This window comes from Schistocerca cancellata, chromosome 3 (genome assembly GCF_023864275.1).
Source record: "Schistocerca cancellata isolate TAMUIC-IGC-003103 chromosome 3, iqSchCanc2.1, whole genome shotgun sequence".
In the NCBI taxonomy this organism is placed as follows: Eukaryota; Metazoa; Arthropoda; class Insecta; order Orthoptera; family Acrididae; genus Schistocerca; species Schistocerca cancellata.
The window spans coordinates 109,473,511-109,496,291 of NC_064628.1; positions in this window are offsets into that span (position 1 = coordinate 109,473,511).

Consider the following 22,781-nt stretch of genomic DNA (forward strand, 5'->3'; position numbering starts at 1 on the left):
CAATTCGGTCGCGGGTTCGAATCCTGCCTCGGGCATGGATGTGTGTGATGTTCTTAGGTTAGTTAGGTTTAAGTAGTTCTAAGTTCTAGGGGACTGATGACCTCAGATGTTAAGTCCCATAGTGCTCCGAGCCATTTGAACCATATAACCAAAAACTTTCTGGTTCGAGGTCAATGATATAATACCCAAAATAAAAACATCAATTTTTTTTTCAGTAAGAGGAAGAAATAACGTTGTCAGTACTTCACTAACAATAGAACTAAATCACTCAGCACAAGTCACAATTCATAAAGAGATTTGACTCAATAATACTCGAAACCATCAGTCACAGTCCAGTTGACAAGACAGCGCTAAAGGCATAAAATAATGCTACTTCCTTATGGAAATGCCGTGTGGCTGGGGCCTCCCGTCGGGTAGACCGTTCGCCTGGTCCAAGTCTTTCGAGTTGACGCCATTTCGGCGACTTGCGTCTCCATGGGGATAAAATGCTGATGATAAGGACAACACAACACCCATTCCCTGGGCGGAGAAAATCTCCGATTCCGCCGGGAATCGAACCCGCGCCGTTAGATATGACATTCCGTCGCGCTGACCACTCAGCTGCCAGGGGCGAACCATTTCCTTATAACTTAAGGAAACGGAAACAAAGACAACGTAATCAGTCAAGTATACCCTACTGCTAGCTTATGCCAAAATTTTCTTAAGTAAGTCACCACTGCTGTTCTGGCCACAGATGAGCCAATCGGGAACGACAGACCGCCGTGTCATCCTATGCCGATGGAGTCATTTGTATGTGATATGCGGCGGTGGAAGTCAGCACAACATTCTCCCTACCGTTGTCGGTTTTGCGGACCTGGTGTCGCTACTGTCTGTTGAGGTAGCTCCTCAGCTGGCATCACGAGGCTGAGTGCACCAATTCCAGTCTTACCAACCAAGGAAAAATGGTGGTACCAGTAACCGAACACGTCTCTCCCGCACGGCAGTCAGCCTCGCTGACCACTCAGGCACAGAGAAGGACAAGTCAAAATATTACACTAACTAAACATTTTCTTGCGTCAATCACGTCATCCGAAAATGTGAATAACATCAGATCGTAGGAGTATGACCAACCCTTAACATACCGAATCCTCAATCCTGATAACTGGGGGAGACCGGGTCATGTTTACGCACGTTGCACGTTTACGCAGAGGACTTTCCTCGGGAGTCATTCTTGTCACAGCGATACGGACAATGGGATACTATTACCGGCGCCTACTGGGACCTCTCACAAACTTAACGGGACCAGCTGAGTTAGCGTCTTAGCGCCAACAAAATATTTTCATTTTTGTGCTAGGTGACTACATTTTGTAAATCAAATATCGACGTTCCCAGGAAGCATAGCTTCTACAATTGAGAACAGATAAACGGATTTTCGTTTATAAAAGATTACTCTACTTCACAGAGTACATTTTATAACCTGAAAGCCTGACAGATACCACAGTAATTTCGAAAGTAATTCAAATGTGATCATGGGGCATGTTTACGGAATTGTCTTAGGCAGTCAATGAAACATTAAGACAACAACAGTTGCAAAATGAATCTAAAAAATGAAGACAAAGAGAATAAATGGTAGAAACTGCTCAGAGTTATTTCAACCTAATAAACCTCAAACAGAAATAATTTATTCAATGACAGCAAGGACTGATAAATGATAGAAATTTCCAAAAACTAGAAGGTGGAAGAAATGGACAGGTCTACTTGTGAAGTCATCATTAGCGTTCTGCCCAAAGGCAGGTTTTCACATGGAACTCCCCATGCTCTCCCGTGATCTACCATCCTCTTCAGGCCCGCGTAATTCGCGCTCCCCTTCACGCTATTTATCATCTTGTATCTCCTCATTTCACTCCATCTCGGTTCACAGACAAGTCCTTCCAAAGCGTCTGTTAGCAACGAATGTCCTTCAGTTCTTCTTCTCTTATAACCTGCAGCAGTCTGATGAAGAAGACGAATATTGTCTTTGTGTTTGCTGCTTGAAACCAATCAAAAACATGAGTTCACTGCGAGGGATGTAAAAGATAGGCTCTGGAATGTGCCATGGGAAACATCTTATTTTTTTAATTTTTGTATGTGGGTATATTGTAACTTGTACGAGGGTTGGAACTTTAATGGTGGCAACTATTTATTTACAGCTCGTACAAAATAGCTACGTGTTTCAAAGTTTTACTGACCTTCAAAGTAGTCACCAGCATTGTGTATAACCCGTTGCCGGCGATATGGATATCGTAGGATACTCTTGGTAATGCCACTCGTGTTGACAGTTCGAGCGACGCGGTCTGTTGCGCGACGAACTTGTCGCAGTTCTGAAGCGATTGGCATGGAGTGTTTCCTTCAGTTTAGAAATCGAGTTGAACTCAACGAGGGCGTAAGTCAGGGGTGTGCAGTAAGTGCAACAGCACCACTACTTACTATACCCTCTTTAATTTAATGGCTTTTCCAGTCTGGTTTGAGAATATCAGACAACAGACAAATAGTAATAGGTAATGATAATAGTACGCGATCAGGGTACAGATTTGTAACGGTGCGTAATAAAAAATTTGAGCGCTTGACAATGGATTTTTGAGTAATGTCCATTCATTGTTGGTTGGTTGGTTAGTGGTGTTTAACGTCCCGTCGACAACGAGGTCATTAGAGACGGAGCGCAAGCTCGGGTTAGGGAAGGATGGGGAAGGAAATCGGCCGTGCCCTTTCAAAGGAACCATCCCGGCATTTGCCTGAAACGATTTAGGGAAATCACGGAAAACCTAAATCAGGATGGCTGGAGACGGGATTGAACCGTCGTCCTCCCGAATGCGAGTCCAGTGTGCTAGCCACTGCGCCACCTCGCTCGGTGTGTCCGTTCATTGTAAGTTTGACTGTGAGTGACTTCTAAAAATACTTCTTTATCGGACTTCATAGATTGAATAATCCCAAAGCGTTAGCTCGTGCTGGGCCATTCATAAGACTTGTAACACGGAACCTTTAGCCAAGCCAAGACGCGGTTTAATTGGAACAATAGCTGGCCACATAAATGAAATACAAGATTAAATAAAATCACTGTATTCACAAAATATTACACTAAATTAAATTACATAGACACATTAATTTCGTTGCTGTGTGCAACTGCGAGTACCCCCTAGTGAGATTGCATCTCAGTAAAATAGTGTGCCAAATAATTATCTGTGGTGATGGCAGATATGCGTCCGATTTGGACCGCTATGAGTACAAAAAATGTGCCGTCTTCTCGGTAAGACAATTGAACTGCGTAACTATTCTAATGTTTCAGTGGTTTCACGGCACAATCAATACAACCGCCTGTACTAATCAATATCTTAAGTAATTCTTTATTTATATTGTCAAATTACATTTAGATTTTTGCAGTACAGTATATCAACACCCATGCTGCAAATGTAACTTTAAATTGCCCCTGATTTGCGAGGTGAAAGGGCGCACCTGCAAGCGAGCAATTCACCCTAAAACTCATTCAGAAATATATTTATATACATATTCAAATACAATTCATGGTATACAATATTTGAATGAGGCGCGTGCGCCCAGAACATTCCAATGTTGGTATTGCGGCTGCTGCGCATGCGCAGTCACGTGCATTTCATTGTCGCGGTAGCCTTTCCAGTGTTAGTTGAATTCGCGACATGGTGATCACAGGTTATATACAGTTCGTATGTTCATCACTATGATAGGACATTCCATGAAGTTTTTACAAAAAATATAAACTAACATTAAAACTGGTACAATAATCTGAAAACCACTACATATGTTAAAGCAAAATACACTTCATTATTGGGCATTGTATCTCATGGACAGTATTGCATTTAAAATGTGTCTGTTTCACATCAGCTGTCTTCGCACGACGTGTGGTCGTTTGCAGTTCATGTTCACAATACATACAATAACAACGCAAAGGTAAGCATTTTGTCGGTAGTTCGCATAGCGACGTCACTGTTCACAGATTTGATAACCGATGTGAGGGCATGTTCACCCGTTGCACTGTTTATTTTCACTGATAGCACTGCTTTTCCTAGCTCGAGCGTCGCGTGATTGAAGGCCAGTGGATTTCCATGCCACAACATAAGTACCGTAAAGGCGTGGCTGCAAGGCTTCAGACTCCAAAATGATGGCATCGATCCTCCATTTGTCCAGGTGAGAGTGGCCGTCGTATCCCGAGAACATTACATTCCCTGAAGTCCCATCCAAAATTCTTCCCATAGTGCTCAGAGCCATTTGAACTATTGAGTGATTTTGGAATTCCTGCTCGCCGCTGCCTATGGAGCTGCCTTTGTGTTGTTTTTGGTGCTGACAGGGTTCGCGTGTAAGACTTCAGTTCTGGAGTGGCTTCTACAGCTGTCGTCCTCTTATTTTTCGTCATAAATCTATGCAACGACCATCTATTAAAACAGACCTTCATCCATGTTGTGACTTAATTGACAATGTTTTCCCACTTTCCCTGTAAGTGGTATAAATCTTTGACACAGTGCCTCTCTCGGCAGCTGTGGCCGATCGGTTCTAGGAGCTTCAGTCCGGAACCGTGCTGCTGCGGTTCGAATCCTGCCTCAGGCATGGATGTGTGTGATGTCCTTAGGTTAGTTAGGCTTAAGTAGTTCTAAGTCTAGGGGACTGGTGACCTCACATGTTGAGTCCCATAGTGCTCAGAACCATTTGAACCATAAAGTGCCTCTTGAAACAGCACTTCATCTACCTTGGTCACGGAAGCACCCACCATACTAACACAAAATATTTGCCTGTCTTCGAATTCCCCCAGCTCCATCATAATGCACTCACCGCTACATAGGACATGTTCTAACCCTGACCGACACTTGTACTGTATTGAGGACATTGCTCAGCGTCTTTAGCTTGCATGCTTGGCTAGAAGCTGTGTTTATGTTGAAGCATACATTTCAAACAGCGGGTCCATATTTTTGTCCAGCTGCCGTAGTTCTGCGCCTACATCTGGCGTAGCTGGTTCACACACATTTCTTCAGATGATTGCAGAGTTTGCGAGCTAATTCCATCAAATGGTCCATAGTTTCTTGTAGAATCTGTACGCAAATGGCTGCAGTTTAGACGCTTGTCTAGAGAATGCGGGATTCTGTAACCAACATACTTCGAATTTTTAAACGTTTGCTCGTGAAGATCATGCACTGTCATATCAAGTAGTTTAAGAGTTTGTAGGAAGTCCTCTGCAGAGACTGTATGATCATCTAATACTACTGATGAAGTCTGAGCACGAGTGCTAAACATGGCAGCAATTTGTACTGATGTATTGCATACATGAAGTCACTCATCCAGTGATAATAAGACTTTCGTATCACTATATCAACGATTTTCGAGAGCCACCACTGGGTAGAAATAACGATCTGATATCATGTCCACACTAACGCAATTTACTGTCACATTTTAACAGTGTGTTGAATTAAACAGGATTATTTTCACATTATGTGGTCGTGATGGCTTTGCCTCATCTGCAGAAAAAGAAAATATCAATAGGGAGTCAATTACATACAACTATATTCTACCACCATCGCTACCATTGTCATTAGTACTTAAATGAAGGCTGCACTGAGAAGAGAAGCTGCTTTGCTGCAGCACGTTTTGACATGTTCACTCTTTGACAGTTCTGATGCAACTTAGAGGAAGCATTTTTAGATGTTGTTAACATATAACACGCGCAGGAATGTATGGAACTTGAAGACAAATAATATGTAGCTATACCACCTCTGCTTTGGGTATAAAAGAAACATACAATGGGCTCTACAACCAATTCATCTCTATCATTCATACCATCACCATAGATACTGTGGAAAAAATGAATAATGTTATTATTCTCTACACCAAATGCAATAATTAGTGATACTATAAGTTGTTAATTTAAGCAATGGTAACGAGTGTTCTGAACACTGAAGCAGCTTTCAGCACTTTGAACTCATCCATTAAGTCGTTGTTAATAGAGCGTGAAGCGTGCAAGACATTTTCTTTTTTTCCCAAGAAATTTTCTAAACCTAGTCGTCCCAAATATTCTGGAACAAAATATTCCTGAATACGTCATGATGCTGTAAATGTAAACTGTTGATTCGCTTGATTCATTTAGAGAGAGTGTGTGTTAAGGCTTATTCAAGTGGCTTAGACTAAAACTCTGTAAACATTTATTCTTGAAATTTATAAAACTTACAGGAAAGTGCCATAATTTGAATTTAATTGACTATTATTTGTTTTCTAGACAACTGATGCTCTTTTTATGTAATATTTCGCACAAAATTCACAAGTTTCTGTAAGAGTTACAGATTAATGTTCGTATTTCTAAGTATGATTTCTGTTATAAGAATTTTACTTTTGAATGTCAACTTTATGGAGTGCCCCCTGTGAAATTGCACTGTGAGGGCTATAAAAGGGAACAAATACTATTTTTTGGTGTTATGCGCTTCTTTATTTCTTAAAACATCCTTACAAATAATGTGCACTGATTATAGCTTAGTCAGTTGGGGGTCGGAAAGCAATGAAACTACCCTATCTTATATACACGAACCCATGAAATTATCTTGCTGACTGAGCTATAATAACTGCATACTTTTATAAACTACAAAATAACATTACAAGTACACAGGAAATAAAAATATTTTGTATATATATAATGTGTGTGTGTGTGTGTGTGTGTGTATGTGTGTGTGTTTTGGTATAACTATTTATATGTACTCATCATCTACTGCAATGTTTTGTGAATAATTGTTTTCATCCATGTGCAAATTCTACTTGTAAGGATGTAACACCTATGGAGAGCTTTAACAGAGTTTGGTACAGTTTGAATACACATATTTAAAAATTTAACTAAATCCTGCTTATCCTGCCTTTCACAATCCATGATGCCTTGTTTAGACCACACACATTCATAATGCTTTAACGATGTAAATAATTGCACAGTGAAGTGTCTACAGACGTTAACTTCCGTGTTAAAATTCTGTAAATCTTGATGCTGGACACATTCTTGCTAATGCTGTAAATAGTTGAAGGAGGCTGAGACAGGTCGTACTTTGTAGTCATCATACCTTTGACATTAATCTTGCTTTTTATGTGATCCACTCCATCTCAGTAAACTGCACTTAAGCATCATGGTGAATGTTTTCAATTCCTATTAGTACTTCACAATCACTATCTATTGCTACACCTATAATTACATATTTTGATATACTGGCAGTCATTTGATAAGTAATGGTGAAGAGCAGTACACTGAATACACTTAGCTTTCGCTCAATGAGTGTAGTCCAGATAAGGGATCCTCAGTGTCTGGATACAGATGTGTGTCCTGCTCTGACTTGTGGGGTAAGGCAAATAAAAATGTTCCACACAAGTGGATAATATTTGTGGCAGCATTAATAAAGGATACAAGACATTCAGTTACTTCCAACAAGATGGAGCAACTGCTGATACAGCCACCAAACCTTGGAGCTTATTTACAGAATCATCAACCTGACAGAGTTGTCAGCAAAGGTCAGTTGCGACCCTAGCTGGTCACCCATGGCACCTGATCTGTCAGTGGCGATAACCTTATGTGGGGAACCCTCAAGTTTAAGGTGTATTCCAACAAGCCTCATAGTTTTCAAGAACTGCAGCAGAATATTTTGGGCGAGACTGCAGGAATTCCAGTAGTTTAGCTTTGACCAGCCTTCAGCACCTTTCTAACCAAGGCCCAAAATTGCCAAGAGATGTGGTTAATCACTTTCACCGTCAGCTATAGCTTTCATCTGCTGTTTTTATATGTACCCTGGAACTCTGTTCTCCAGGCCACTTTTATTTGCTCCACCCACTAAGTGTGGATTTCTGATCCACATTTGTGTGCATTTTGCTTACTTTGTCTTATTTTGTCTGGAGGTGGTAAATGCCTGCCAGTGCTTCATGATGATCAGGATGATCGACCTTCCCTAGTATGCCCAGATGCCAGTGGAGTGAAGGGGTTACGGTATGTGACTGCAGCATCTCAGAAAATGGGACAACTATTTTTTTTAGTAATGGGAGGTGATGGGGAAATATCTCTGATAGACATATTGGGTATTAAATTATGTTAATTAAGGGAAGGGTGATACGAACATAGAGGTTAGGTCTTGGTACTGGTAACTATAATGAAATGAGAAATAAATTAAATGCTAAATAAACACCAACATCAACCCTCCAACCATTAGGATAACTTCGCAAGGTCATAAATTTGATCGTAAATGAAGGCAGGATAACAGCCCAACCGGCCAACTAGGTGAGAGGGAGGGGGGGGGGGAGAGGGGTGTGGAGCAGGAAGGGAAAGAGGCGGCAGGCGAGAGGTGGGAGGGGTGACAGGTGCGATTGGTTTACATAAAAGTGATAAATCACCGGTCTCGTGCCTCCACAGCGACCCTACTCATGTCTACGCTCGGCTCATGTTGTACCATCCACTCTACATCTACATCTACATCCATACTCCGCAAGCTACTAGACGGTGTGTGGCGGAGGGTACCTTGAGTACCACTATCGGTTCTCCCTTCTATTCCAGTCTCGTATTGTTCGTGGAAAGAAGGATTGTTGGTATGCCTCTGTGTGGGCTCTAATCTCTCTGATTTTATCCTCATGGTCTCTTCGCGAGATAGGAGAGAGCAATATACTGCTTGACTCCTCGGTCAAGGTATGTTATCGAAACTTCAACAAAAGCCCGTACCAAGCTACTGAGCGTCTCTCCTGCAGAGTCTTCCACTGGAGTTTATCTATCATCTGCGTAACGCTGACGCGATTACTAAATGATCTTGTAACGAAGCGCGCTACTCTCCGTTGGATCTTCTCTATCTCTTCTATCAACCCTATCTGGTACGGATCCCACACTGCTGAGCATATTCAAGCAGTGGGCGAACAAGCGTACTGTAACCTTCTTCCTTTGTTTTCGGATTGCATTTCCTTAGGATTCTTCCAATGAATCTCAGTCTGGCATCTGCTTTACCGACGATCAACTTTATATGATCATTCCATTTTAAATCACACCCAATGCGCACTTCCAGATAATTTATGGAATTAACTGCTTCCAGTTGCTGACCTGCTATATTGTAGCTAAATGATAAAAGAACTTTCTTTTTATGTATTCGCAGCACATTACACTTGTCTACATTGAGATTCAATTGACATTCCCTGCACCATGCGCCAATTCGCTGCAGATCCTCCTGCATTTCAGTACAATTTTCCATTGTTACAGCCTCTCGATATACCACAGCATCATCCGCAAAAAGCCTCAGTGAACTTCCGATGTCATCCACAAGGTCATTTATGTATATTGTGAATAGTAACGGTCCTACGACACTCCCATGCGGCACACCTGAAATCACTGTTACTTCGGAAGACTTCTCTCCATTGAGAATGACATGCTGCGATCTGTTATCTAGAAACTCTTCAATCCAATCACACTATTGGTCTGATCGTCATTATGCTCTTACTTTGTTCATTAAACGACTGTGAGGAACTGTGTCGAACGCCTTGCGGAAGTCAAGAAACACGGCATCTACCTGGGAACCCGTGTCTATGGCCCTCTGAGTCTCGTGGACGAATAGCGTGAGCTGGGTTCCACACGATCGTCTTTTTCGAAACCCATGCTGATTCCTACAGAGTTGATTTCTAGTATCCAGAAACGTAATTATACTCGAACATAATACGTGTTCCAAAATTCTACAACTGATCGACGTTAGAGATATAGGTCTGTAGTTCTGCACATCTATTCGACGACCCTTCTTGAAAACGGGGATGACCTGTGCCCTTTTCCGATCCTTTGGAACGCTACGTTCTTCTAGAGACCTACGGTACACCGCTGCAAGAAGGGGGGCAAGTTCCTTCGCGTACTTTGTGTAAAATCGAACTGGTATCCCATCAAGTCCAGCGGCATTTCCTCTTTTGAGCGATTTTCATTGTTTCTCTATCCCTCTGTCATCCACTTCGATATCTACCATTTTGTCATCTGTGCGACAATCTAGAGAAGGAACTACAGTGCAGTCTTCCTCTGTGAAACAGTTTTGGAAAAAGACATTTAGTATTTCGGCCTTTAGTCTGTCATCCTCTGTTTCAGTACCATTTTGGTCGCAGAGCGTCTGGACATTTTGTTTTGATCCACCTACCGCTTTGACACAAGACCAAAATTTCTTAGGATTTTCTGCCAAGTCAGTACATAGTACTTTACTTTCAAATTCATTGAACGCCTCTCGCATAGCCGTCCTCACACTACATTTGGCTTCGCATAATTTTTGTTTGTCTGCAAGGCTTTGGCTATGTTTATGTTTGCTGTGAAGTTCCCTTTGCTTCCGCAGCAGTTTTCTAACTCTGTTGTTGTACCACGGTGGCTCTTTTCCATCTCTCACGATCTTGCTTGGCACTTGGCACATACTCATCTAACGCATATTGTACGATGGTTTTGAACTTTGTCCACTGATCCTCAGTACTATCTGTACTAGAGACAAAACTTTTGTGTTGAGCCGTCAGGTACTCTGAAATCTGATTTTTGTCACTTCTGTTAAACAGAAAAATCTTCCTACCATTTTTAACATTTATATTTACGGCTGAAATCATTGATGCAGTAGCCGCTTGATGATCGCTGATTCCCTGTTCTGCGTTAACTGTTTCAAATAGTTCGGGTCTGTTTGTCACCAGAAGGTCTAATATGTTATCGCCACGAGTCGGTTCTCTGTTTAACTGCTCAAGGTAGTATTCAAATAAAGCATTTAAAATAATATCGCTGGATTCTTTGTCCCTGCCACCCGTTATGAAGGTTTGAGTCTCCCAGTCTCTATCCGGCAAATTAAAATCTCCACCCAGAACTATAACATGGTGGGGAAATCTACTCGAAATATTTTCCAAATTGTCCTTCAAGTACTCAGCCATAACAGCTGCTGAGCCAGGGGGCCTATAGAGACATCCAATTACCATGTGTGAGCCTGCTTTAACCGTGACCTTCACCCAAATTATTTCACATTTCGGATCTCCGTTCATTTCCTTCGATACTATTGCACTTCTTATGGCTATAAACACGCCTCCCCCTTCCCGGTCCAGCCTGTCTCTGCGGTATACATTCCAATCTGAGTTTAGAATTTCACTACTGTTAAATCTGGTTTCAGCCAACTTTCTGTCCCTAGTACTATGTGGGCATTGTGACCGTTTATTAATGAGAGCAGTTCTGGGACCTTTCTATAGACGCTCCTGCAGTTTACTATTAGCACATTAATATTGTTATTCCCTGTTGCATTTTGCCTACTCCTACCTTGGCGCGTCTCAGAAGGCGTCTTGTTGGGCCTAGGGAGGGAATTCTCTAACCTAAAAAACCCACATGTGCACTCCACAAGTACTCCGCTACCCTTGTAGCCGCTTCCGGCGTGTAGTGCACGCCTGACCTATTCAGGGGGACCCTACATTTCTCCACCCGATAGCGGAGGTCGAGAAATTTGCACCCCAGATCTCCGCAGAATCGTCTGAGCCTCTGGTTTAAGCCTTCCACTCGGCTCCAAACCAGGGGACCGCAATCGGTTCTGGGAACGATACTACAAATAGCTATCTCAGATTCCACCCCGCGAGCGAGGCTTTCCGCCTTCACCAACTCCGCCAACCCCCTGTATGAACTGAGGATGACCTCTGAACCCAGACGGCAGGAGTCATTGGTGCTGACATGAGCAACAATTTGCAGTCGGGTGCACCCAGTGCTTTCTATCGCTGCCGGCAGGGCCTCCTCCACATCTCGGATGAGACCCCCCCCCCCCCCCCGGCAAGCAGACAGAATGAACACTGGCCTTCTTCCCTGATCTTTCCGCTATTTCCCTAAGGGGCTCCATCACCCGCCTAACGTTGGAGCTCCCAATCATTAATAAACCCCTCCCCCGTGTGCCTGCCCGGACCTTGCTGAAGGAGCGGCCACATGTCCACTCACGGGCGATGCTACACGGCCAGCCTCCACATTGACCCTCAGCCTCGTGCGCCGCAAACGCCACTGAACCCACCAATCCCCTTGTAGAGAGGGTGGCCCAACCGCGCCCGGTACCCGCGAAGATGTCTCGACAGCAGGGACAGTGGGTGAAACATGTAACACCTGGGGTGTACCATGCGACGCACCAGATTCCCCACTGCCGCTACATTCCGAGGCAGCAGCCTGAAGACGGCTGACCGCGGCCATCAACACATTCAGCTGTTCACGAATAGTGGCCAGCGCCTCCTGCGCCCGTACACAACAGTCACACATCCTATCCATCCTAAGAAATCAATTTACTGTTGAGAGTTTATCAACTTGTAACTAGACTGCTAATTCACTAAAGGCGGCTGATAGTTGACTAAACTGGGGTTACTAGACACTTCTTGTAGAAAACAATGAGAATAGCACTACCTTCTGTGGACTATATTCAGAACAAACACTAGCGCTACTGACTGACTAAAGGGACTCTGACTGTATTCAAAACAAACACGAAATCTATGGAACACAATTACTAGCACTCGACAATTAAAGCTTCCTAAAAGCAAAAAAACACGGAAGAAGTGACAAGTAAGAAAAATACAGTTAATACTTAAATTAACGTAGCTCGATGCACAGCAGACGTGAAGCAGACGCCAGTTACGATGACACTGCCTGCCTCTGTAGAAATCGCCTTTGCGTCACCGGTCCTAGCAGTGCTGTGTATACGCTTTAGCCATGACAATTCCGGCTTTATGTTCCGCTGATCGGTTGGTGGCAGCGTGACGCTTTGTGTACACTCCAGCTGTAAACGCGACGCCGAACGTAAGTTCGCGATTTCTGCAGCTCGTGAGGTGCGGCCCTTGAAAGCGCAAAGTAAATTTATTGCTGGAGTCTCAATTGTAAACTGGGCGTACAGAGGAACGTCGAATAGGTAGATAGGTGACAGGGATGCAATGAGGGCGTCTGTGATGGGAAGAAACTGCCTGCTGACGTGGTAGAAGAACGGATAGGTACCGGTATTGGAAGGCATCAGTGATTAGATGCAAATTCAGAGACAAATTTGGAACGCTTGCTTGAGGAAAGGTAGACAACGTTCCTTTAAAAGTTCAGAAATCGTTGTGAGAAGCGGCAACCAAATGATTTTTCAAGCTAGTGTGCAGGATATGTGTAAATGTAGGGCTTTCGGAGGAATATCATTTGCTTAATGTCGATAACAGCAAAGGCAGATAAATTCAGCTTAAGACCTCATCATCCGAGTTCCTGATAAGAATAGAACGCTTAAGAATGGAAAAACATAATTACGGACCTGTCAGATGACGGTCAGTTTTACATTAAGAATGATAAATGCATCAGAAAGGCAGATTTGATGTTACGTTTCACAAGGAAAGCAAGACTTAACAACAACCAAGGTACTTTCATACGATATGACAAGCTATAAAAAACGTCTAACAATGTCTGAAAGTCTCAGATAGGAGTTGTAGGCTGTTGTGGAGGATGAATAGGGGAAGGAAGGGTAAGGTGACGACAGCATGCTCTCGAAATTTTTTACCCTCATTTCAGCTACTGATTTTATAATTTTTCTAAATCTATATTTATGGCAATTTTTTCAACGTTTTTAAAATTATGTCAAATTCGTCATCTTGCCCTCGGGTAAGTCGCATACGTATGCTTTTACGCTTTGCTTCCGCAGCAGTGATCCCAGTACAAGCAGCATGGGCCCATTTGTGGCAGCAAGAACAACCATATCAAGTCTGATTTTTCATAGTTATTGCAGATGGTACAAAGTATTTCTCCGACGAGATCAATATCGTCGTCATCTTCATTGCAAGTGAGTGATATCGAGGAAACTGAGGAGTCTTCCAAAAAGTTCTCCTTATCACATTTATTTTTTCTTTTCCTCTTAGCCATTTTTTGGCATTCTGGTTTTCATCTCTTTTCTTTTGATTTTCTTGTTTCTTATTTCCTTTGGCTTTCTTCTCAGATTCTTTATTTTGTAAAGCTCTTTTGACAGGGCTGCTTGTGATGTGGAATGAGGGCAATTCTTTCCTCTATTTCCTTTCTTTGCTGACAGCATTAGGTAAAAAAGCGGTGTAAAGTAGGATGATTGTACACAAGATGGTCCAGGCTTTGCAGTTTCATCAGTTCTAACTTCAGGAGCACAGGTCGGTTCAGCTAGGCCTACTGTGGCGTCATCTGAGTTACTGCAGAGGCATCAAATGGTCCAGCTGCTTCTTTTTCATCCAGCTTAACCATTGAGACATTGTGTGTCTCTATTGGCTCAAAATCAGATCATCGTCATCATCATTTAAGACTGATTATGCCTTTCAGCGTTCAATCTGGAGCATAGTCCCCCCCCCCCTTATAAAATCCCTCCATGATCCGCAATTCAGTGCTAACATTGGTGCCTCTTCTGATGTTAAGCCTATTACTTCAAAATCATTGCCGGCCGCGGTGGCCGTGCTGTTCTGGCGCTGCAGTCCGGAACCGCGAGGCTGCGACGGTCGCAGGTTCGAATCCTGCCTCGGGCATGGGTGTGTGTGTGATGTCCTTAGGTTAGTTTGGTTTAAGTATTTCTACGTTCTAGGGGACTTATGTCCTAAGATGTTGAGTCCCATAGTGCTCAGAGCCATTTGAACCTCTTTTTTTTTTTTTCAAAATCATTCTTAACCGAATCCAGGTACCTTCTCAGAATCACTGAATATTTGGGAATTCACTGGAACCAAGCCATCTGCTTTAAAGGCGTTTACGACGTTGCTTATTGTAGCAACCTTGCGGTATGCTACTTTAAATAACCCAGCAACGTCTTTAGTAGTTATTACTTGTTCTGGTTGTCCCATTAACGTATTATCAGAAGCCCGGAAGTAGGCAGTTTTAAATGGGCTATAGAAAGCCGCATCCAGCGGTTGCATACGATGGCTGGTATTCGGGGGGAGACCCAGTAAACTTATATGATTTTTTCGACGTAAATTGACAGCATTTAATGTAACATGTGGTGTGTGGTTATCCATCAACAACTGAACTGGGTTTTCCTTGTTTGGCCTTCCGCTGTGTATGAAATGTTCTAACCACAGGATAAGGGTTGCAGTGCTCATCCACGCAGATTCGTTATAAACACCTACAGAACCGGGCGTTGAACTGTTGTTGAAGTGCTGCTGCATCCGCACTCTGGGAAATATGAAGAAAGGTGAGACATGATGGTAACACTTTTCAGAAAAACACAATTGGATAACCCTACGATTTCCTTTTGGGCTTAAGACGCTGTGCTCCGCGGGATAACCACAGGGTCTTGGCGACTTGTCACGGTTCGCGCGGCTCTCCCCGTCGGAGGTTCGAGTTCTCACTCGGGTATGGTTGTGTGTGTTGTCCTTACCGTAAGTTTAGTTTAACTAGTGTGTAACCCTAGGAACCGATGATCTCAACAATTTGGTCCCATAACCTTACCACAAAATTTTCCACTTTAAGACACTCAAATTTTTAGTGGGAACAGTTCAGCAGCCAGTCTCATCTACACTATAAGTTTGATGGCGCCCATACTTTTTCTCAGTTGCAATCTGTGAGTAGAGACCAAAGAACGCACCAACGCTAGTTTTGTTAAACACTGCCAGTCCTGCAGCAAATGTAGCTTCTGGTTTTCCGAGTGAAAAGTTGAATTTGTCCTTAAAGCTCTGGATGAAGTCTTCACCCACTTTCTTTTTTGCTTTGTTGAAGCGGTGTGGAATCTGCAGTGTTCTAGCGTAGATTTGCATACCGTTCCCTTGTTAAGACGAAAGCTTCTGTGTAAGCCCTGGATATATTCCTAAGGTTTTGTAGCTCCTCATCAGTGAATGTGCATCGAAGCCGTACGGCGCTGGTCGGCGCAGTCTGGAAAATAAATAAAATTTAATTTTTTCGAACGTAATACATTAATTAAAGACCATTATATTTAGCTCCTGTGGAGCCTCCAACTTAAACGCTAGGTATTACATTTAAAAATACTTACTTCTTTCGTCTGTTCTTTGGCGTAACGCCACAATGTAGATTCTGGAAGACTGTACTTTTCCGCAGTTACATGCACTGCCGCACCCTTCTTTACCTCTTGCACAGCTGGGGTCAGAGATTCCTGTGGCCATTGCTGTCTACGGGTATTTGTTTTCTATTTGTTAGCCATGTTGAATGCTGCGAATGAAGCTGAAAATCTTACTAAAATAATTTACAAAATGTTCTGACAAGTGAAGAATTCGTCATCTGGTCCGCCAAGTAAATTCGTCAACTTACCCGAAGTGACCATTTATAATCTAAACCCAAAAACAACAAAAAATGTTTCAAATGGCTCTGAGCACAGTGGGCTTAACTTCTGAGGTGATTAGTCCCCTAGAACTTAGAACTACTTAAACCTAACTAACCTAAGGACATCACACACATCCATGCCCGAGGCAGGATTCGAACCTGCAACCGTAGCGGTCGCGCGGTTCCAGACTGTAGCGCCTAGAACCTCTCGACCACTCCAGCCGGCACTTTTAGTTCCTATTGTACCACAGGTGGAGCGCTACCTTCTAACAAGGAAAGTCTTTCACGTGCTGCTCTCTCTCGACAATCCCATTAAATTAAATATTCGTCATCTTAGACTCCTCGTCATCTTAGTCTTCCTTACTCAAATATATGTACATGAAACAAAAAGAAACAGTAATAATGTAAGACTGTGGCAGAAGTGTTCAGATTAGACAGGCCACAAAGGAGGGACACTGTCTTCGCCTCTACTGCTCAAATAGTATATCGCACAGATAATGACATAAATAAAAGATGAAGAGTGCCGATTAACATTCAGGGTGAATGAATATCAGTGATATGGTTCGTTAATGCCATTGCAATCCGCAGTGAGGGTGTAAAAGACTTACATAAGTTGTTCAATGGAATTAATATGGAAATGAGTTTTTAATTTGTGACTGAGAGTACGCCAAATAAAGGCCAAAGCAATGTTAAATATCAGAAATGAGAGCCTTAAACTTAACTGAAAATTCGGGTCCATGTACATAGAAGGTGAATCGAAATAACTAGATTTCATTGGAAGCAGAACAATAGACAACGGATGAAGGAAATTATACATAAAGCAGTAGACTATCAGAGGCAATAAGGACATTCTTCGTTATAAGTCTATTAATATCAAACTTAGACCTTAAAACAAGGAAGAAATTGCTGAAAATGTACGCCTGGAGGGCAGCATTGTAATGGCAATCAGTCATGGATGTGAGGAAACTGGCAACAAATAGAATCTTAGCGTTTAAGATGTGGTGTTACAGATGGATGCTGACTATGAAGCCGACTGATAAGAATTTAGGAGCCTCTATGCTGAATTGGCAGTGCAAGTATATTACGGAAAATGCTATTAGAAAAAGGGCCGCGTGGCCGCTACGGTCGCAGTTTCGAATCCTGCCTCGGGCATGGATGTGTGTGATGTCCTTAGGTTAGTTAGGTTTAAGCAGTTCTAAGTTCTAGGGGACTGATGACCTTAGAAGTTAAGCCCCATAGTGCTCAGAGCCAGAAAAAGGGAGAGAATGATAGGACACCTATTCAGACATCAGGCAATAGCCTCCCAGTCTACTAGAAAGTTTCCTAGGGGTTGCCTTGTCGCGTATCTCAAGTGATCGAAATGTTAATCTGCATTTGGCAATGTTAGTGGCAGAGGCTAGCCGAATGCCCTTTCTGTCGACACCCCTTTCCCATGCCACGGAAATCATGCACACATCTGTCTGCATCTAATGTCATCCAATGTGAAACAATGTTTTGGGAGAGTTTGAGAATTGTGTAATACGGGACGTAGGCACCTGTAGGATGTTGGAAACCGTTTAAAAATCACATCCAGGCTGCGGGACCGGCACACCGGCCCTCGTCGTTAATCCACCGAGCGAATTTGAGCCAATGCCGCCGCGCCTCACCGAATCCCAGAAGCGGCGAGCAAACGCGTGTTTATCTGGCCAGGTTAAAACTGTAAGGAATATATACCAAAAAAATTAAAACGTTAGTTGTAGGTGCTACTCTGAGATGAAGAGTTTGACACTGTGAGAAATTCGTGGCCGCGTTCATCAAACCAGTCAGGAAACTGATACAAACGCATCGGATGTGTGTGTGTGTGTGTGTGTGCGTGTGTGTGCGTGATTTAGCGCGATTCTTAATTTCGGTCTTGATATCTCCAATTACTCACCAACAGTTTGTATGTAACTGGTGGCGCATCTCGAGATGAATGAAATGAGAAAAGCACGGCCTTTTCTTTACGAATCCGACCACGTCGTCAGCATCTGCTCAGGAAAGGTGCAGCAACGCAGGCGTAACCACTGAGGCTGAAACGAGCTAGGCCTTTGAATGAGAGCCATTGTTTGTTGACAATGCTTTCTGTCTTTGTGATGTATCGTCACTTTGTGCTTCAAGCTTTAACCCATTGGCTTCGGATTTTGCTCTCGCCAATTCATTTAACAAAACTTTTCATCTTTAATGAACCGCTGAAACCTCTGCGAACCGTCCATTGATGACGCTCGAGAACAAAAGCGCGATTTATCGACAGACAACATGGCTCGTGCTCTCGCGATGGGCCATCCGTGTGTTGGCGTATTGTGTCCCCTACCGCCGGGACGACGAAGTTTCACAGTGGTTCTTACAAGTACTGACAAATGCATGCTCCTCACAATGAACATCTCACAAGGAAACCCTAAGACTGTTCCCACACGCTCCCACACTGTTCTCGAAACATTAACCAATCAGTTAGTACTGTAATGAAGATCACCTCGTCCCTGTGTCCGGTACTTCTTCAGCAGCTCGATAACAGACTACTAAACCAGGTATCACGCAGCCTGTATGGCCTCTTTCCACTTATAGGAGGAAGAAAATCCATACATACTGCGACAGTTTCTAAACTAATTGTAAACATTTTACGGAAGAAGTGGATTATATTTTTCTAATGACAGCTTTGTGTACGTTAAGTGTCAGTATGAACGCAGAAATAGTGGTTACGGTGTACTTCTTTTACTTCCGTGTTTATTTGGTTTAATGAAGATCATATAAAATACATTATTACATTTCATATTTCCTACGCAAACGTGCAACATTAAGCCAATGCACCATTGTGAATCGTAAGTTGTGACGAGAACTGATTCATAATAACGTTTCTTCTTTCAGAACTTGCAGTCGTTAGTGATCCTCCTGGTAAAAAATCGCACGTGAGTCATTTCGGAAGTACGTCGCTTCCAAGGTTGGAAATATTCTTATTACATACAAGTGAAGAGACGAGTCGCTGGAGCCAAACACTAGCATCGGAAACATGTTTGATCTATTCACTTCTTTACTGTTGATTTTTAACACCAGAAAAAAGTCGTAATAATTCAAACTGACAAGGATATCTGATATACGCGCAGTAATTCTGCTTTTCCGAATATGTCATTTGATTTACTAAGTTAGTTACTTCCATGCTCCATGGCACATTCGCACGATAATAGTAATGATGTGAAACGGTTCCTTTTATAATCACGTCTCAAATTGTTTTCTAATAATGCCTACATAGTAGAGATTTCTGATAAGCGCAATAAGATGATCAGGAACATCCATTTCTGCTACTACGTTCCACAGTTCTTCTCATCGAGCATAGTCGAAAGCCTTGGTATAGGCCAAGAATCAAAGAACTTATGAAGTACATAATTATCTACATTTTTCAATTAACCGTCTAACATTCAGAATCGATTCTCGTGTTCCTCTGCTGTGCTCAAACCCATCTTGCTCTGATAGAATTTCTTTTTCTAAGTAAATTCGCAGGAGTTCATGCATGACAATTTGAAGAATCTTGCTGGAATATTAAATTAATGGAACGGTCCTGTAGTTTTCACAACGCTGAGCACTCCATTTCTTATGAAATGGAATCATTATCAACATTGTCCAGTGTTATATCCACGTTCCGTTACTCTATATGCTGTTACATATCTGACACATGATTTTCAAACAAAAATCTCCAGATGCTTTGATCGTTTCTGGATTAATAAGGTAAGGTCCAAATGCTTTGTTATTTTCAATTTAGCTATAGCTTTTCGGACTTCTTATTTTAAGATATTACCTTCTTTCTCCGCTGGAATGTTTGCACGACCAACCTTTCCGTTTTTATCCACGTACGACTTGCAGTATGTTCTGCACTGATGAGCAGTTAGTGCTGTTTTGGTTAGAGGTGCGCCATTTTCGTCTTCCATAACCCTGTCCTTGGTTTGAGGGGTGGTGTCTCCGGTCTCAGTGCAATCCTGCAATCCTGGAGTTTCGCAATGCTCTTACATGTTTCATTCATGTAATTATTTCTGTCCCTTCGGCAGCTTCTCTGTATTAACGCCGATAACTTGCAACACTGCTGAGTTCCCTGCAATCCTCTCATCTTCAGCACTTTCCTGTCTTCAATGATTTGTATGGTTTAGTTAGTAAGCCAGTTATTTTTATTCTTCACCTTTTTGCTACGTTTGAAGACTTACTCAGCGGTTTCACTAATGTCTCCTTCCGCAAATTCCATTTCTCTGCAGATGTCATGTTATCTGACTGTTGTGTCGAAAGCGTTTCCTGGACTCATTTCCTAAAAATATCAATTTCATCCTTCTGCTCTGATCTTCTTGCTTTTGGCCGTGATTCTTTACATTTTAACGGTTTCCTTCTCAGTTCAAGACATAGAAGCTGATGGTCAGAACCACAATCGGCACCGGGAAGAGTCTTAATGTTTTTAATGGACTACCTCCTCTTAAGCCAATCAGTGAACAATCTACCAGATTACAGTATGTTCCAGGCGCCTCAGTCCGGAACCACGAGACTGACACGGTCGCAGGTTCGAATCCTGCCTCGGGCATGGATGTGTGTGATGTCCTTAGGTTAGTCAGGTTTAAGAAGTTCCGAGTTTTAGGAGACAGATGACCTCAGATGTTAAGTCCCATAGTGCTCAGAGGCATTTGAACCATATTTTGAACAGTATGTTCCACTTGGTGAGCTCCAGGTGGAACAGTATGTTCCACCTGGTGTGCTCCAGGTACGAAGTCTTCGTGGATAGTGATGGAAGCAGGTGCTGGTTATAACAAACTTATTTTCCTCACAGAACTGAGTCAGTCGGTGTCCACGATCATTTTTTGTCCAAACCATGGCAGCCAAGTAGTTCGTTTGATGAGTCCCACTTCCTTACCTTAGCACTGAAATCCCCTTGCGCTACAGTAACTTCCTTCTTGGGTACGGACTGTAGGCAGCTGGAAACAGACTCATAAAATCCTTCTAACTCTTCATCATCAGCTGTTGAAGTTGGTATATTACATTTAGCTTGAAGGACTAGTGCTGAATTTAACTACTATTATTCGGTCACTGACAACCTAGTATACAGTCACTGCAGAATTCCATCCCTTGTGTTGTAACAAGGCAAGACCATTGATGGGGTTATCTGGTCTACCAGAAAAAATATATCGTATTGCATTTAGCTGTTATGATTGTACATTCCAAATCGCAGTCTTGTGTATATTCCTTCGGATGTTCATACTTTTGCTTTCAGTTGTCCCCTCCAGCGAACCGACTGGGGGACTGTTTATGTCCCGGTCTGTTTGACAGCAGGCAAATCCATGACGGGTTTTCTTGGTAACAAAAACATTGGGGTGGTTTCTTGTTGCCTTTCCCTGTCGGATGGAATTATAGAGGAAAATAAGATCATGGTACAAACTGGATATAAAGGTAGGACAAACCAAGAACCAGCGTAGGCAGGGTCTTTAAATCTATGAAACAGGTGTATTCTTCACTGGGATTGTGAAGGACTTCCTACCCGCTACCTGGGGCTATTTTGTTCTTTAACTCTTGCAACATTTGGTGAGTGAACGTGTAAATGCCAAGCTCAGTAGTGGAAGCCCTTTTGAAATTCGAAGTGTAATTTACTGAGGATGTTATTGTTGCTCAGGTGGGATACTGTTCCGGAATACACATCCTTCTCGGTATGAGTAGTGACACGCGTCTGCAGTTATTGACATCTCTACTGTCACCTTTCTTAAGACGGGGTTTAACAATGACGTATTTCAGTCTCTCTGGAGTTAGCGATGCATAACATATTTCAGATAAAACAGGGCTTACTATACGGGGACAAATCTTTAGTTTACTATTGGAAACATCATCTAATCCGGATGAACTTTTATTTTACAGAAAATATATAACTATATTAATTTCAGAAGGAGAAGTTGGAGATACATTCACATGACTGAATTTTATGAAAGCTGCTTTTCAACATATTGCTATGATTTCTCTCCTGAACTGTTTGTCCCTATACTTTGTACTATATTCAAGAAATGGTTATGAAATATATTTGTTACTTATGACTCATCAATTACAGCCGTTTCTTTCAGTTCAGTAGTGATGTTATCCCTTTATGTAGTTGGTTGTCCTTTCTCTCGTTTCACTAGATTCCGTACTGACTTCAGTCTGTTCTCGTAACTGCCATTTTATGTGCATGTTTCTTGAATTTTTAATAACTTTTCGTTGTAATTTTGAGTAATTTTTGTAGTGCGCAACTACTTCAGGATCTCTACTTGTTCTTGCCAACAGATACATTTTCCTTTTCCTTTCATAAGGTACTTCAATCCCTGTTGTGATCCTTCGGTTTTTACATGGTTGTTTGTTATCCTTTCTGATTAGCTTACGCGGAAAGCTATTTTCAACTAATGATATGAACTTATCATGGAATGGATTACATTTCATTTCGTCATTTGAGTCATTGTAAATTTCGTCTCGTATCCTCTCTTGTAAACTATTCTCAAAAACATTTGTTCTGGAGTCATTAAAATGCTATTTAACTGTGAGTCATGACTTTTTACTG